This window comes from Pinus tabuliformis, chromosome 2_2 (assembly GCF_031772625.1).
Source record: "Pinus tabuliformis cultivar Carrire ecotype Pingquan chromosome 2_2, CPIR1, whole genome shotgun sequence".
NCBI lineage: Eukaryota > Viridiplantae > Streptophyta > Pinopsida > Pinales > Pinaceae > Pinus > Pinus tabuliformis.
Genome location: NC_142300.1, coordinates 615,537,191 through 615,555,302, shown reverse-complemented (window position 1 = coordinate 615,555,302; position 18,112 = coordinate 615,537,191).

Below are 18,112 nucleotides of genomic sequence, written 5' to 3'. Positions count from 1 at the left end.
TAGAATACTATAGACAAATCATCAATGCCAAGAAGAAGGCCAGTTTCAAAATAAAAGACCAACTAGGGCCCTTCATATGCAACTATAGGGAGGCAGGCAAAGAAGCATACCTAATTCTACATAGAATGAAGTTCCAAAGAAGTTTTGTTTGGAGATATGATCCTTTGGAATTCATCACAAAGAAGACACAAAAGGTCAAGCTAGGACCTTTCATTCACCATCCCATACCTGAAATAAAAGAATATGCAAATAAGACAAAATGGATGGAGGGTACCCTAGTAGACCAAGATAACACCAGAGTAGATGTATAGAGTGCTCTAATTGGTTTAGAAAAGTAGCTTGATGATAGCTCTTTTCTACAGGTACCAGAAGAACCAGAAAGAACCATGAGTACCCATCCAGGTATGCAGACTCCTCATAATGAGGAGAAGATCCCAAAAAGAAATAGAGAAGGGGCTTCCACTTCAGGAATAGCCACCTCTGATTTGTAGCAGGAATCAAAAAAGAGGCAAAGGCTAAATCCAGCCTCTGAGCAGGAATATACTGAAGACTCAGCTGAGGTCACAAATACAAGAGCGGAGAGAAGTAGGCCTACCACTCCAACTGGAGGCATGCAAGAGGCTTCCACATCTCAAACTCAGATGTTGGAAAGGCAACTTAGTGTTGAAGTGTCATCATTTAGAATGCTTGCTGGCAAAGATCAACATATCAAGGAGAGATACAAAGAAATCAAAACCAGAAATGAGAGGCTTAAGGTCCAAACATATGCACAATACCTAAAGTTGACTCCTACCAATCAAACAAGGCTAATTTCAGCCTTTGACATTAAAGAGGGAAAGCTACAGATGACCTTTGTTAGGCCTACAACATAGTAGCCAAAGATAACATCAGATTTTAAAAGGGTAGATTTTCCAATGTTGGCAAGGGATATTCATCCCATAGACTAGATTGAACTACACAAATAGGATGGAGAGATGATATACTCCACCTTGACAGGTAAGGCCATACCTGCCCATCAGCTACATAACTCTTTGAACAACATCTCAGCATAATTCCAGTTAGAGAAGACCTCCTCACAGGCCAAGGATACAAGGATCAAGTCCTTAGAGGACTTAGTGATTGAATTGGGAAATGATCCCAAGGATACAAAAGCTATAGAGCAGCTTATTAAGAAGAAAAATGATGATATTGCTGCACTTACGAGGAAATTGAAAATACCCTAGCTACAACATCCTCAAACTATAGAAGTCATAGAGAATCAAACCAAACATGAGGAGTTGATGGACTTGGTCTTGAAGTTGAATGATCAACTCAAGGAGATAGAAAAGTAGTTGGACGCTTTAATTCAACTGAAGCAAAGTGACATGGCCACAACTTCCAAGGATGTCATCCTGTTGCACAAAAATTGTCACCTTGACATTCTACAATCTGTGTGAGTCCATTACCACTCATACTTTCCTCCTTTGCAAGTCTTAAGCCTCAGTTCTTCATATCAAGCCTTGAAAATAAGAGAAAGTCCTCAAAAGTCTATAAAACTCTAGTTCCGCACTTTCTCTTAGCATTACCTGTGGTCATGCACCTGAAGCTTATGTCTCCTATGCAGCTGACCGCTTTGTCTCTGTGTTATGGGTGCGTACCCCTGTAAAAGTAAAAAAGGCACAAGTATATTCTTAAAAACTCACTTTGAGTCATTTCTAGAAGCTTCTGGAAGGAATCTTGAGGTGGCAAGTTCGCTCCTTGAAGGTTCATGCATCCCATACCTTAAGGAGATAACCCCTTGATGTGAGGAGCTTATCCCTTTGAAGGAGGACTCTATCCCTTCATAGGTGGACCTGTGACCTCCTTCCTTTGCACTATAAAATGAAGCATTAGGCTGGTTACTAGAGAGGTTGAAAGATGAATATTTTTGAGGTGAAATGCCATTGGAACTTAGTCTTCCTAATTGAGCTTTTATGAGGAGATATTACATACCTCTTTGATCTCATTTGGAAGAGTGTGAGGCTTGTCAAAGTAAAGGAGATTCCTGTTTCGGACCCTGGGAAGAGCTTGTACAACATCAAGGCACCGAAGGTTGTAAGGTTCTTCTATTTCAAAGTTAATACAAATAAGTTTATTTTTCTCAATAAGCTGTGTTTTATGGCTTATTTTATGGATTCCTTGATCACCATAATGAACATGATTTATGATATTAGCTATACAGGTGTTATTTGATGTGTGCTTGTTTGTGAGTGCAAGTTCTCAAAAGGAAACTCTTTCGAATGGTTGAAGGATGGCTGCTACAAACTAGCGTTTGAATTAAGTTAGGGTCTAAACACCTCTATAGTTTTTATTAATGAATCACAATATGTTTATAGAAAGGTAGATTTGCTTGTCCTACTTGTTGCTAGATATCTTTTGATACTAGGGAGATCGGCCTTGTCCGCAAGATAAATTTATATGGCCAACACATCCCAATAGTATCCACAATAGTTCCTTCTACACTAGCAGCATAATTGGCGCCCACTTCTCCACTTGCAACAACATTGCCAGTCACAACAGAACCTACAACAACAACAGGTGCACAAGGAGAAAAAACAGCAAAACTAGTCAAAGCCATGGAAGAGATGTCTATCCAGGCTACTGAAATGAACATGTTAAGAGAAACGGTTGCAAGTTTGGAAGCAAACTGCAAACTTGCTCAACCGAAGCAGAAAGAAGAAGCACAAAAAGCCTAGAGAATGGGTGAGAGGATCAAAGTCTTAAAGAAAGAATTAACATTGGAGAAACCACTTAGGAAAACCAAGGAAATGTTGTGGACCAATATCATTGACTCCTTCAAGGATATTTGGCCCTCAATTCAAGTTATTTTTGAAAAAACAGAGTTAGTGAAGATAGCTACAGAAGCTATCCAGAAAGTGAAGGAGGAGTTGGGAGATAAGCCAAAGGATGCCAATAGACTCATCCACTTCATCAACAACAAGAATAGATATGAGCTCCATGAGCTAAATATAGAAGATAGGACTGCAACCATTTTAGAAATAAGAAAGATCTTCTCCAAAAGGAAGCTTATGCTTAACTTAGAAGAAAAATGTCACAATATGTAGGTGGCCATTGATAGGTTAATGGCTAAATTCTAGATTTTAAAAGAGAAATGTCTGCCCAGTCCTATGGTTATCAATGATAAACTCATGACATAGTTAGACTATGATACCAGGCTCAGACAGTTGGCAAAGGAGCAAGCTAGCTCTTCATCCATAAAATCATTGCCAACAGGCAAAGTGCTGTATAACACATTTGAGAACTTGTTTTTCCTAGAGCATGAGATCAAACATTTATTCCTCACCAAGCCCAATTTTTCCAAGTATACTAAAGTTGATGAAATCTACAAGAGAATGGTGAATGTAAAGTTACCTGATGCAGTGTGGTGGGAGACAATGACAAATTTACTAGGATAAATTTACTACACAGTAAAAACGGAACAGCCAGGTAAAACATGTAAAAACAGCACATCTGGGTCAAAGAGTATTAGGGTTAAAGAGTATCAATTGAAAGATGAAAGTAAAGAAGACTTTAGCGTGAAACTCTACAACAACAAGCCAACATAAAGGGCTACACTTCAAAAATAAAGGCCAGCACAACCATAACAAGAGGGACATCATGAAACAGTTCATTAGCTCTCTCCATCTTCTTGCAAGAAGATATTTATATTTCCTAGATTACATCTCAAGTTGTTTTGAGATATTTTGTAATACTTTTTTGTATAAATACTTCACAATTTGAAGTATTTAGAGTGGATTCTTAGACATTTCTATAGTTTTTTTGATTGAAGACTATAAGCTAGTGTATCACTGTTTAGACCAGCAAGCTGGATTATTGAATAAAACAAGGACATTTCACTGGATTCATGTGTAGTGTGAAATACAGACAAGTATCTTCTTTTGTGTTGTCATTTTTCTTTAAAAGCTTTTTCCATAATCTTAAATGTATCTAAAATCTAAAATATGGAATGATATCTCAAAGCTTGCTTCACTGCACTCTGTTTTAACTATTATGCATTTTTTATGTATTATGCTAAATTATCTAAGTTAAGGAATTCTTGATTGCTCCTTAGTTTAGGTAGTTTCCCTCTGGTCTATAGTAAAGGATTCTTAACTGCCCTTTTCTCATGATCATCCTTTGTTCCTCCTTTTGATCTTGGTTTGAGAATTCTTAAGTGCTATCTCACCCTAGTTAAGATTATTTCACCCATTCGACCTAAAAACCTGTGCTTCACTCTACTAGCTTGCCCATTGAGCACTCCCTTTAATGATTTAATCCCATTTCTGCTGCCCTTCTTTGACTCCACAACCCAATAGCCAGAGACATCATTTTATCCATCTATTTAAGGATTCCACCATCCAACTTCCAATACAAATCCAAAACCCCCTGAACTTTAAGAACTAGCCTAAAATCCCAGCAAACAAAGCTAAAACATATAGAGAGAGCCCTCTCTGAGTCATAGGTTGGCTAGAGCCTATACTTAAAAGATTAGTTTGTGGTTACCTCGGTCTTTTCCTTCTTCTGATAACTTCTAGGGAAAAATTCTAAGTGATAACATAGTGGCAACTCCATTGGGGAATAACCCTCAGTCCTAATAAATCTTTAATAAATTTTTAATTATGTATTTTGAGCCTCTTAAAGTAATTTATTAGAAGTTATTTCTCACAAAAAGAAAAACAATTAAAAAAATTCCAAAATTCTGGCTTCGAGTAGAACTCATTATACTAGGGCTAACCTAGATCCAAACCCTCCCCCAGTAGTTGATAATCCCAACCTGATTTCAAGAAAAACCAAAAAAGAAGAAAGTTCAGCTAGTCACACACCCTTAGTTAAAGCTAATTCATTCCCTGATGAGTGGTTGTTTTTAGAATATCTTCCCTTTAATGAGAAATTTGATTTGTCATTATTTAAGTCAAAGTTTGAAAGTGAAATTCATGATATTGTCCTAGATCCTAAGTTTATTGTAGACCTTGAAGTCCAAAAAGCCAACAAATCAATTGATGAGTATATTCTAAATTCACCACAATCATCCCTTATATTCCCAAGATCATTGTGTTTTCTGAAAAATTATCCACTACTCTTGGTTCACCACTATTCCCATCAACTTCTGAAGTCCATTCTCCACCCCCATTTATACCTTCACTCCCTCACCAACCTATCATATCCCCGGTACCACCTACTAGTCCTAGTTCATCCTCCACTACTTTATCATCTTCTAGTACCTCAACCCCACATCTTAGCCCTTCCTAGCTTATAGCCATGGCAAATAGATATGCTCCCCTTGTCTTACCTGCTCCACTTGGTGCCATGCTAGAAGACTACCAAAGTAAAATCATCCAATTTTATGGCATAGGACACCACACTGCATAGCACCATGTTAATAAGATGACAAACTACTTTGAACTTCATGAAATTGATATTATGGATGTCCAAATGAGATTATTTGCTCAGACTTTAGCTGGTGATGTTATGAAATGGTTTAGATCACTACCTGATAATAGTATTGATAGTTTAGAAGTATTTCATCAACAATTTTTGAATGGATGGGAAAAGAAAAAGAATCCTCTGCAGATCCTTTTAGAATATGAAAATATTAGGAGAGGACCCAATGAAACTGTTCAAGATTACTGCACCAGATTTAACAATATATACAATGCAATTCTAGTTAATCTTAAACCCCCACCTGACTTAACATTAATAAAGTTCCCTGATGGTTTTGACATAGACATGGAATTCGAGCTCAGCGAAAGAAACCCCCCAACCCTAGAAGATATGCAAAGTGTAAAGGCTAATTTATTAGCTAAAAGAGCCATAGTTAGGAATGAGAGAAGAGGAACAACTAAAGATGAGCCTTCACCCTCTGGCATTAGAATAGATAGCTTCGTGAAAGGCATGGAAAAGTTAATGGATATAATAGAGAATATAGAGAGGAAACCCCAGTGGGATAATCAATAGGCACCTCTAGTTAGAAACCCAAACTTTAGGAAAAACCAAAACCAAAACACTAGAAAAAATGGACCTGATCAGAATATTAGGCCTCCTTTCCAAGAAAATTATGCAGAAACATCCCATCCTGAAGACCTAGAGCAAGACACATAGATTAACCTGATGGGATTAGATGATGAAGGTGTTGTTTTTCTGACCCAAGATGATCAAGAATTGCATAGTTGCAGCAACTACAAATCCAGTCTGGAGAGTCATTTGATTATAAACAAGGTTATGCTTCTACCATATTTGAAGTGAACAAACAGTATAACCTAATAAGTAAAAATAATTCTGATATCCCTAACTAAACTAAGAAAATAGTGCCAAATCAACCTAAAAATATCAAAGAAGCCCCGGTTTCTAAAATCCACCATTTTCTCCCCAGATAAAACCAGAATCGTTTTGGCCCCACCACTGTAGATATAACCCCTAATCAACCTTTTGATGACCAACCCTCTATTTCAATTCCCCCTAAAGAACCAGTGAACAAACCTCAAAACAAAAAATTTGTAAGCCTACATAAAGAGGTCCCCAATAAAGGAAAAGGAGACCATCCCACTCAGAATCCTACTATCAAATGTCTAAGCCCTCAAATAGAGAAAGCCCCTTTACCTTTTAATCTAGGAGCAGAGGTAGGCAAACTAAATATTTCGGTTCCTTTAACAGAGTTAATCAAGAATGAAACCTACAAAACACAAATAAACCAGACCCTGAACATTGCTGAAAATGAGGATTTCGTTAACCAGTTTGATGACCAACCAGAACTTATATTTGGTCTAGATGTTAATGGAAAACCACTAGAATGATGAATACCACCCTTCTACATTAGCCTTAGCATCCATGACAAAATTATTCATAATGCAATGTTGGATTCTGTGGTCTCCCACAACTTAATGCCCAAATTAGTAATGGAGAAATTAAACCTAGACATTACAAGGCCTTAAAAGGACTTATTTTCATTTGACTCAAGTCAAGTAAAGTGTCTGGGGTTGATTAAAGACCTGTGTGTTACCTTAGTTCAATATCCTGCCAAGAGCATCCTTATGGATATTGTGGTTGTTGACATCCCACCGAAGTATGGCATGTTGTTATCCAGATCATGGGGAGCCAAACTTTAGGGATATTTACAACTTAATATGTCATATGCGACAATTTCTGTTTTTGGACAACCCAAGAAGTTGTACCGAGAAACTTTAATGAAATACATGGTGAGTAGCTAGGATCGGCCTCAAAACTTTCCTATCTACTCCGTACATTCAAACATTGATTCTTTTATCCTGTATAATGTTGATCAAACACAAGAAATGATTTTAGACATTGTTGATACAGAACCAAAAGTAATTGCAGTTTCAAAACAAGAGGAAACTATCCAAACTTTAGAACTTTCCACTAAACAAGGTAGTCAAAATGAGGAACAGTTTGTGGCACTAGATGATGAAAATTATGAACATGAAATATTGTAGCTTCTTGAGTTTGATGGGTCATCCAATAAGTTTGGAGCAGGAGTAGGAGTGTGGACATACAATCTGGAGAATAATCACTCAGAAGGCCATGCATACAGACTAAGTTTTAAATGTACTAACAATATGGCTGAGTATGAGGCATTAATTTTAGGTCTTAAATTAGTTAGAAATATAGGAGCTAAAAGAGTTTATGTCATGGGAGACTCTGAACTGGTTATAAAACAAATTGATGTTGTATATATGACAAAAGACCCTAGATTAAGTTGTTATAGAGGAACCATTGTATAAATACTAAACACTTTCTTAGAAACCAAGCTTGTTGTAATTCCTTGAAAACATAATATGCAGGCTCATAGTTTAGCAATGTTTGCCAGCACTTGCAAGTTACCCTTTCAACCTAACCATCAGTACATTGCTGAAGTTATGCATAAACCTGAAATTCCATATAATTTGAAGTACTGGCAAATATTTGCTGATGACAAGCAAATAAAAAACTTTTTAATCTCAAAAGAAGAATTTGTAAATAGCAATATAAATACTGGCACACCAATAGATCCTAACATTAAGGATAAAATAGAAATAAATGAGATAGAAGGTGAAGAGATTGATAGATTTCATCCCACTAAATTTACAAAATTAGGTGTAGAAAACCTAAAACAAGTTGAGAATGATGAAATAATTAACGAAGACACCGAAATAATCAATCTCAAAGACAATTTCTTACCTAAGGGATTAACCCCTTTGGAAGACTTGTTTGATTCAAATGATGTTCCTAGAAAGCCTAAAATGGAACCTTTGAAATCTAATATAGAGGAGTGTAATATAAGCACTAATGAAAATCCAAAATTGATCAAACTTTCGAAATCACTACCTCCAACTGAAAAGGTGAAATACATTGAGTTATTAAAAGAATTTCAGGATGTCTTTGCCTGGAGTTATGAGGACCTCAAATCCTATGACACTAGCATCATACAACGTACAATCCCTATAAAAGAAAATAAAAAACCTTTCAAACAAAAACTTGGAAGGATTAATCCTATCCTATTAACTTCAATTGAAAAGGAAATCCAGAGAATGTATGGTGCCATGATAATTGCACCAATCAGATTTTCTGATTGGGTTTCAAACTTGGTGCCAACTAGGAAGAAAATTGGTGAGATCAGACTCTGTGTGGACCTTAGGAAGCTCAAAAAAGTATCAGTTAAAGACAATTACCCTCTCCCCAAAATGGACCATATTTTGCAAAGGGTAGTTGGATCAACTAGAATCTCATTATTGGATGGGTTTTCTGGTTACAATTAGATATTAGTTCATCCTAATGACCAAGCCAAGACTGCCTTCACTACTCCTTGGGGCACATTCATGTATGTGAAAATTCCTTTTGGACTAATGAATGCAGGAGCCACTTTCCAAAGGGCTATGGATATAGCCTTTGCCAAAGAAATTCATGACTTCCTTGTGATATACCTAGATGACATTATTGTATTTTCAAAATCTGACAACCAACATTTGGATCATCTAAGGCAGGTTTTTATTAAATGCAGGAAATATGGAATTTCTTTAAACCCCAAGAAGTCTTTGTTTGGGTTAGAAGAAGGAAATTTACTAGGTCATATAATTTCAAAAGATGGTATCCGAATAGACCCTGCAAGAATAGAAGCCATCTTACAGATACAACATCCAAGGAACATTAGGGAATTACAAGCTTTCTTAGGGAAAATTAACTTTCTTAGAAGATTTATTTCTAATCTAGCATAATTAATTAGATCACTAAACAATATGTTGAAAAAAGATTCGACCATAAAATGGATTGTTGAGGCTAAGAAATCCTTTCAAGACATTAAACTAGCCTTAAATAGAACACCAGTTTTGATTAGTCCAAAATTTGACAGAGATTTCATCTTATTTTCATTTCTTATGAGCACGCTATTGTTGCAGTTTTACTACAAAAAAATGACCAGGGCTATGAACAACCTATTGCTTTCTTTAGCAAAGCCCTGAGAGATGCCCCCTTAAAATATAACATAATGGAAAAACAAGCCTTTGATTTGGTCAAAGCTATCAAGGAGTTTAGGGTATACATTTTATATTCTCATATAGTAGCCTATGTTCCTATTTAGTAGTCAAAGGCATCTTAACTCAGGGTGGTCCAGATGGAAAGAGGGGAAAATGGATTGCTACTATTCTAGAATATGACATAGAAATCAAACCAACTAAGTTAATCAAGGGCCAAGATTTAGCCAAGCTCATGGCTGAATCAAACTGTCAGGCCTTGGATATAAACTTTATTACACAAATAGATAATGAAGAGGAGATGGCGACTCCACTAATCAGCCAGGACTTTATTGAATCACCATGGTATGCTGATATCATTTATGTTTTACTGAATTTACAAGCTCCTCCTGAATTATCTAAGACCAAAAGAAGATTTTTAAAGATGAAATCCTTAAAATTTTGTATATTAGACAATGCTTTGTTTTGGAGAAATCATGAAGGAATTCTTCTCAACTACTTATTAAAATATGAATCTGACAAATTATTACAAGAGTTTCATGCAGGTGACTGTGGAGGATTTTTTGGAAAACCATTGTTGATAAGATTCTTAGAGCCGGTTTTTACTGGCCTGCCTTGTTTTCTGATGTAAAGAAACATGTGACCTCTTGTTACAAATGTCAAATTTTTGAGGGAAAGCAAAAGCTTCTACATTTACCCCTCAAGCCAATCTTTACTGAAACACATTTTCAACAATGGGGTTTAGACTTCATTGGTGAAATTCACCCACCTTCCTCTACCCAACACAAATGGATCATCACTGCCACGGACTATTTCACAAAATGGATAGAGGCCATACCTTCAAGGAAAGCTACTGACACTATTATCATAACCTTCCTTGAAACCAACATTCTATCAAGATTTGGATGTCCAACTAAGGGCATTACTGATAATGCATTATCCTTTAAATCCAAGAGAATGATAGATTTACGCAACGAGTATCATATAACCCTGGGCCATTCCACAGCTATTATCCTCAAGGAAATGGACTGGCAGAATCCTCAAACAAAATTCTGGTGAACATCATAAAAAAATTATTAAAGGACAATAAGAAAACATGGAATAAAAATTTAGTCAATGCCTTATGGGCAGACAGACTAACCACTAAGAAATCAATTGGTACCTCTCCCTAAAAACTAGTTTATGGGATGGAAGTTGTTTTTCCATCCTCCTTGGGAACACCAGTGATGAAATTGCTTCAAGAGTTGCATGTTGAACCAAATAGTATCCAAAGAAGAATCAACCAAACAATACATCTTCAACAAACCAAGGAGGAAGTATATATCAGGTCTCAGGTTGTGCAGGAAAGGATTAAAAATATTTTGATAAGTGAACCAAGGCTGAAGATTTCTACCTTGGTGATAAAGTCCTAAAATGGAATTCAAGGAGGGAAAATAAAGGTAAACATGGGAAATTTGATTTCCTATGCAAAGGCCCATATGTCATTTATGCTTTCAGAGGTAATAATTCTTTCTTCCTAAGAGAAATGGATGATACAGAAGCAGAAGGTGGACCAATGAATGGTCGAATGCTCAAACACTATTTTGAACCTAACTACTGATTTTCACTTCCCAATGTACATATTTCATTTTTTTGCAAAAAGTGTAATCTGGATTGGATGGTGACTTTTGAAGTTGAAGCCCAAAGAGAAGGCCCTAAGCTTTAACAATTCACTGTCATAAGTATCAATAATGCAGAGGCATAGAGGATAATTTTTCAAGGTAACATCAATGGAAATTCAAAGGCCACTGATCTACAAAGTTCTTAACATTTCACTAGGAAATGCCATCCCCAAGTGGAGCCACTGTCAGGTTCCTATACCAATAGGAGTCCAAATTTTGAATGAATAAGGTTAAGCCTTGCAATATTGTACATACCTTTTCTTTCCGCAAATGTTTTCCATATTAAAAAATTAAAAAATGTAAAGAGGGTATGTCCTAAAAGAATAATTAAAGGACAAAAAGAATGAAAAGGTCAAAAAATGAAATATATGAACCCCGAAAGACAAAAAGAGACCATGAAAGTGTGCAAGTCAAAATGCCACTACTATTTACTTTTTATGCATAATAAATGATTATGTGCAGCTTGTTACTTATGCCACAAATCCATGATAGTCAAAATGTTTAAACTTGGCTATTTCATACTTTGAATTTTATGTATATAGGTAGTGAATAAATCTGACCAAATAGTGTAATCTTGGCAGATCATTAGATAGGTAGAGTGAATAAAAGGAGCTCATCAGCGTAATCTAAGCCCTTGGAGGATATAAGGTTAGAATTAGATATTTTATTTTGTAAGGAAAACAAAAAGATTGATAAGGGTTTGCTAGCCTAAATGCACCCAAATAAAGTGAAGAAAAAATGGTAGGATGAGTAAGTGGGTAAGTAGTAGAAAGGTTGTTGAAATATCATGTCATTTGATACAAAAAGCACTTATGTCATTATTCCAAATGCATCATTTAAATATGCATAAGTGGCAAACAAAACAACAGTAATCACTCACAATTTGGTTCACTTAACATCCCCTCATTCATCTTAACACCTATGACACTCACTAACTTCCCTTTCATAATAAAAATATTAATACCTATAGTTTTTAAGTCAAAAAGGTTCAGAGAATTTCTCTGACTTCTGGTGGGACCGGACCCTCGTCTTTATGACTCAAGAAGGAAAGGTGTGAAATTCCCTTATAATTCATTCATCCCCCTCACAAAACCCCTTTTCTTAAGGTCAAGTTCTCTTGCCTAGGAAAACCCCTTTATAAACATGTTTTATGTACAAAACCCACCAAATACATTTATCCTAAAGTGCTAAGTATATGGAAAGCACAAAACATTTCATATAGCTAAGCACAATACCCCTTCCGCTCATCTTACTTCATATTAAATTTTTAATTAAATATATAAAATTCTCGATAAACCCATTCTCCCATATATATTTAACTTCTTTATATAAATTAACCCCACCCCTTAGTTTATTTATAAACTATATTACTACCCCATATCCCACAAATATTTTAAATCCCACCCTCAGTCCTTAATCCTGTGTTAAAGAGTTTCTGATGAGATTAAGCTCCAAGTTAATCTCATATTGCCAATGATTAGACCCATGGGCCCCACGAAAAACTTTATGGGTAAATCCCTATGCAGGTTCACTTCCCGATCACCATACAATCTCCCTCCCCCTCATCTGATGGTTCGCATCCATATCCGGTTGACCCGACCGCCCTTTACCCGCCCGATAAGGTGGTTTTCCTCCCGTCCCCTGATGCTACGTGGCAAATGCTGAATGGAATCGGGCGACCCCTCCCGAGTACCGCTCGCACCACAAAATCTATGCGATGGACCTCCCAAACCACTTCCCCCTTTCAACTGAAAACTGTCACTATTCATCAATTAGTGAACCCACCAAAATTAACCATTTTTCCTATAAAATCCCATTTACCCCTCTTTTCAGTCTTTTCGCGCAATTGTTATTGAGAATTCAGAATAGCCATTGCAACCCCTGCAAACATCGAAATTGCTCACAAACCTCTGCAATTACTCTACAGACGCTACAAATAGCCTAGCTTGTTTAGCATTTCATACCAATACTGTGTGAACCTCTGTAGCCGCCATCAACCACCCGTTTACAATCAATTTCGCCCAAATTTCAAGTATTTAACCCTGGAATTCCAACTCCATTGTCAAATTCCAAGTCAATTCACCCTTGTGACAATGTTAGTTAAGTAAAAAAGATCAAATTTACTTAAATTTTAACATGGTGAGCCATAAACAACCGCAAAACCTCCATTTCCCTGAAACTCTGAATCACCCCCCACACTCAAATCCACAAGAACTGAGTATGGTTGCCCCAATTGCTATGGATGTAAGCCCCATCACTACACCTCATTTAGACCTGGACCACCTTCCTTTAGCTAATAAAGATTTCCAAATAAAAGATACCTCTACCCAAGAGTCCCCACTCAAAGTACATTGCCAAAGCGGGGACAGGTTCCTGAACCATGCTGATGAAATTGGCCTTTGGGAGTCAAATTTGCCCAAGTACCAGTTCCCCCAAGTCCACATTTTTCCTAAGATTGTTCACATGTGTTATGCTTGCTACGTCCCCAGTCACAGAACTATCATGTCTCATGACTAGAAGGTCCTGTTCACCATCATTGCTAAGTCAATTAATGAAATGTTGCAGCTCCAGCCAGGGCCAAACCTAACCCCACTTTCAATTGGAGACTTGTTGGACCTGTATCCTAAACTTAGCTCTGCAAAATTGGCCCAACTATTCCAAACCTTCATTAGAGAAGAGAGACACATCCGTAAGGACTCCCCCCCATATGTAGCTGCTATTTTTCCCCATGGGGCCAAAATATTGTAGCCATGATATCTTGCATTTTGGGGTACACCACTAGTGAATACATTGATGAGTTAATCCTTGCCTTCATGTTCATCTACACACCAGGACAACCTCCTGCTATCATTTATGACTATGCCCAATTTATAGCTGATAGGGTGCATGAGCAATTCCGTAAAATGAATAATGAAAGGGTTTTTAAGTACTCCTCAGTTTTATACCATATGTTCTTATATTACCAACCTGATAAGTTCCCATTCACCCTTTAGAAGCTGGACACCAAAGGTCATCCCAGGTTAGTCATTTTTTGGACCCCATTGATCCACCAATCTCAGTCTCCATACTCTTATTCTAATTTTGTTGATTTATTTGTACACCCAGTCATGACAATGTTGACTGGAAGCCCTCCTCCTAGAATCAATCTAGAAATAAAGAGAGTCCTTCAATTGTCTAAATAGACCAAAGTGGGTGACTGTTACCTTTACCAAAACCATACAGAAATCAGAATCTATGTTTGCATGCTAGTGCCATACAAGCTACCAAGATACCTCCCAATGAGGTTGTTTGCATTAGAATACTATAGACAAATCATCAATGCAGATGAAGTAAACTTTGTCAATGCCAAGAAGAAGGCCAATTTCAAAATAAAAGACCAACTAGGCCCCTTCATATGCAACTCTAGGGAGGCAGGCAAAGAAGTAGACCTAATTCTACATAGAATGAAGTTCGAAAGAAGTTTTGTTTGGAGATATGATCCTTTGGAATTCATCACAAAGAAGAGACAAAAGGTCAAGCTAGGACGTTTCATTCACCATCCCATACCTGAAATAGAAGCATATGCAAATCAGACAGAATGGGTGGAGGGTACCCTAGTAGACCAAGATAGCACTAGAGTAGGCGTAGAGAATGCTCTAATTGATTTAGAAAAGAAGCTTGATGATAGCTCTTTTCTACAGGTACCAGAAGAACCAGAAAGAACCATGAGTACCCCTCCAATTATGCAAACTCCTCAGAATGTGGAGAAGATCCCAAAAAGAAACAACGAAGGGGCTTCCACTTTAGGAATGGCCACCTCTGATTTGCAGGAGGAATCAAACAAGAGGCAAAGGCTAAATCCAGCCTCTGAGCAGGAATATAATGAAGACTTAACTGAGGTCACAAATAAAAATGCAGAGAGAAGTAGGCCTACCACTCCATCTAGAGGCATGCAAGAGCCTTCAACATCTTAGACTCAGGTGTTGGAAAGGCAACTTAGTATTGAAGTGTCATCCTTTAGAATGCCTACTAACAAAGATCAAGATCTCAAGGAGAGATACAAAGAAATCAAAGCCAGAAATGAGAGGCTTAAGGCCCAAACATATGCACAATACCTAAAGCTAACTACTACCAACCAAACAAGGCTAATGTCACCCTTTGACATTAAAAAGGGAAAGTTGTAGATGACCTTTGTTAAGCCTACAGTCTAGAAGCCAAAGACAACATTAGATTCAAAAGGGTAGATTTTGAAGTGTTGACAAGGGATATTGATCCCATAGACCAGATTTACCTACACAAACAGGCTGTAGAGATGATATACTCCACCCTGACAGGTAAAGCTATAGCTTCCCATCAGCTACAGAACTCTCTGAACAACATCTCAGAACAATTCCAGTTAGGGAAGGCCTCCTCACAGGCCAAGGATACAAGGATCAAGTCCTTAGAGGACTTAGTGATTGAATTGGGACAAGATCCCAAGGATATAAAAGATACAGAGCAGCTTATTAAGAAGAAAAATGATGATATTGTTGCACTTAAGAGGCAATTAAAAATACCCTAGCTGCAACATCCCCAAACTCTAGAAGTCATAGAGAATCAAACTAGACATGAGGAGTTGATGGACTTGGTATTGAAGCTGAATGATCAACTCAATGAGACAAAAAAGGAGTTGGACACTTTAATTCAACTGAAGCAAAGGGACATGGCCACAACTTCCAAGGATGTCATCCCAACAGTATCCACAATAGTTCCTTTTACAATGGCAACATCATTGGCACCCACTGCTCCAGCTACCACAACATTGCTAGTCACAACAGAACCTACAACAAAAACAGGCGCACAAGAAGAAAATGTAGCAGAACTAGTCAAAGCCATGGAAGAGATGTCTATCCAGGCTACTGAAATGAATAGGTTAAGGGAAAAGGTTCCTTTGCTCATGATCATGACTTGTTCCTCCTTTTGATCCTGGTTTGAGAGTTCCTAAGTGCTATCCCACCCTGGTTAAGATCATTTCATCCATTTGACCTAAAACCCTATGCTTCACTCTGCTATCTTGCCCATTAAGCACTCCCTTTAATGATTTAATCCCAATTCTGCTGCCCTTCTTTGACTCCATAGCCCAATAGCCACAGACATCATTCTATCCTTCTGTTTAAGGATTCCACCATCCAACTTCCTATACAAATCCAAAACCCCCTAAACTTTAAGAACCAGCCTAAAATCCCAACAAACAAAGCTAAAACATATAAAGAGAGCCCTCTCTGAGTCATAGGTTGGTTAGAGCCTATACTTGAAAGATTGGTTTGTGGTTACCTCAGTTTTTTCCTTCTTCTGATAACTTCTAGGGAAAAATTTTGAGTGATAACATGTCCAACCACTGTTCCTTTGTCAGTCACGGGTTTTTGTTCTCCTCTACCATGAATTCATGGATCTTCCTATCCAACCAATCTTTGATCTCTTTCTTAGTTGGATTCCAGTGCTACGAAATCACACTTCTCTTATGCAGATTCTGGTCCCATCAACGGAACCATTTGTTGGCTTGAGGGGGCCTAACCTAGGTTCAATGTTAATTATGCAAACAAATCCCTACACTATTGGCCCTTTCGGCATCAGCCCACAGAGCACGGACCGAAGTCTCACTCGAAGCAGTATGGGGGGATGCTATAAACAAGTTTCCACACCTTGATATGGTTGTGATGTCATTTGATTCCTTCTATCCCTGCCTTCGCACAAGTCACTTTGCTCTAGGGATTGCAAGACTAGCCCTCTATTCTATCCTTCCGTATCACCATGAAAGGGTACAATCGACCTTTGTGCAACCCTAACCAGTTGCTCAAGTACTTTCGCTCTGCTATGGCAGCGTGCTATGCATATTCCCCAATTAGTGCAAGTGATTCACTTATCTCATCAAATACTTAAAGTTAACACCGCATAAGCATATATTCATAATTGCGTTCAATTATTCAATGTAATTGCATTCATTCACGCATCATATAAGCATAATAAAGGAAATTCATACATAAAATATCCAAACACATCAAAAAAACAAAGACACAAAAATTGTAGAATATCTCCTTTTATTTATATCTTCCAAGTGTTACAACTTCTGTCCACCCTGTGCACACAGCTGCAGGGGTACGCGCACTCAGCTATGGACTTCTACCCTAGGCCTCTGTGCACTCAGCTCTAGAGCGTCTAAGTATGCTACGACCCAATACTAAGATTTCTTCTTCAGAGCTATCACTCTATTACATGATCTGTCATTCTCTCCATTGTCTCTAACTACTTAGAGCTTAGCTCTTTTTATACAATCTCATGGTCTGCGGACCATGGGTGGGTCTCTTACAGCTGAATTTACTTTAAAAAGCTAAGGGCGAACTACCCTTTTTGACACATAATACCTTCGCGCTCCGCGACCACAAAATGTGAAGTCTTTACAATTATATTACAAAAATTGACTTAAACATGGGCTTTTAGCCCCAAAACTGCCCTTGGGGGATCCCGCTCCCAACAACTATCCATATCCACTTGAAGGGCCCGACCTTGGCTACTATGATAGGTATTCGTCTCAATGTTTGCTCCTCATGCAATAACTCCACTACCATTCCTTCTTCTCATTGTCTTCTCCTCATACAGTGGCTCATTCTTTAAATTTTTAATTATTGGGTCTTCTCACAAACCCCATGCTCATGCTTTACTAAATTATACAAACCCAAGAGATGAACTAAATTAATTATTCTAGTTGGTGAGCCCTGGTATTGCACCAAGAATGTTGCAACTTCTAAACGCTTTTCAACTTTACTTATCAACCTGGTGTTCGTACAAACTTCGAGTTGAAAGTGCTATATACACAGTAGATGAATTCTACTCATGCCACCCTCAACCAGATCACTTAATCATTATGGCTCCAAGACCATTCCTCTACTGAACTTAAAGGAGATTAACTACTGAAAGCATAATTCAAAACCTAGTCCTAGTGCAGAGAAAGTAAAT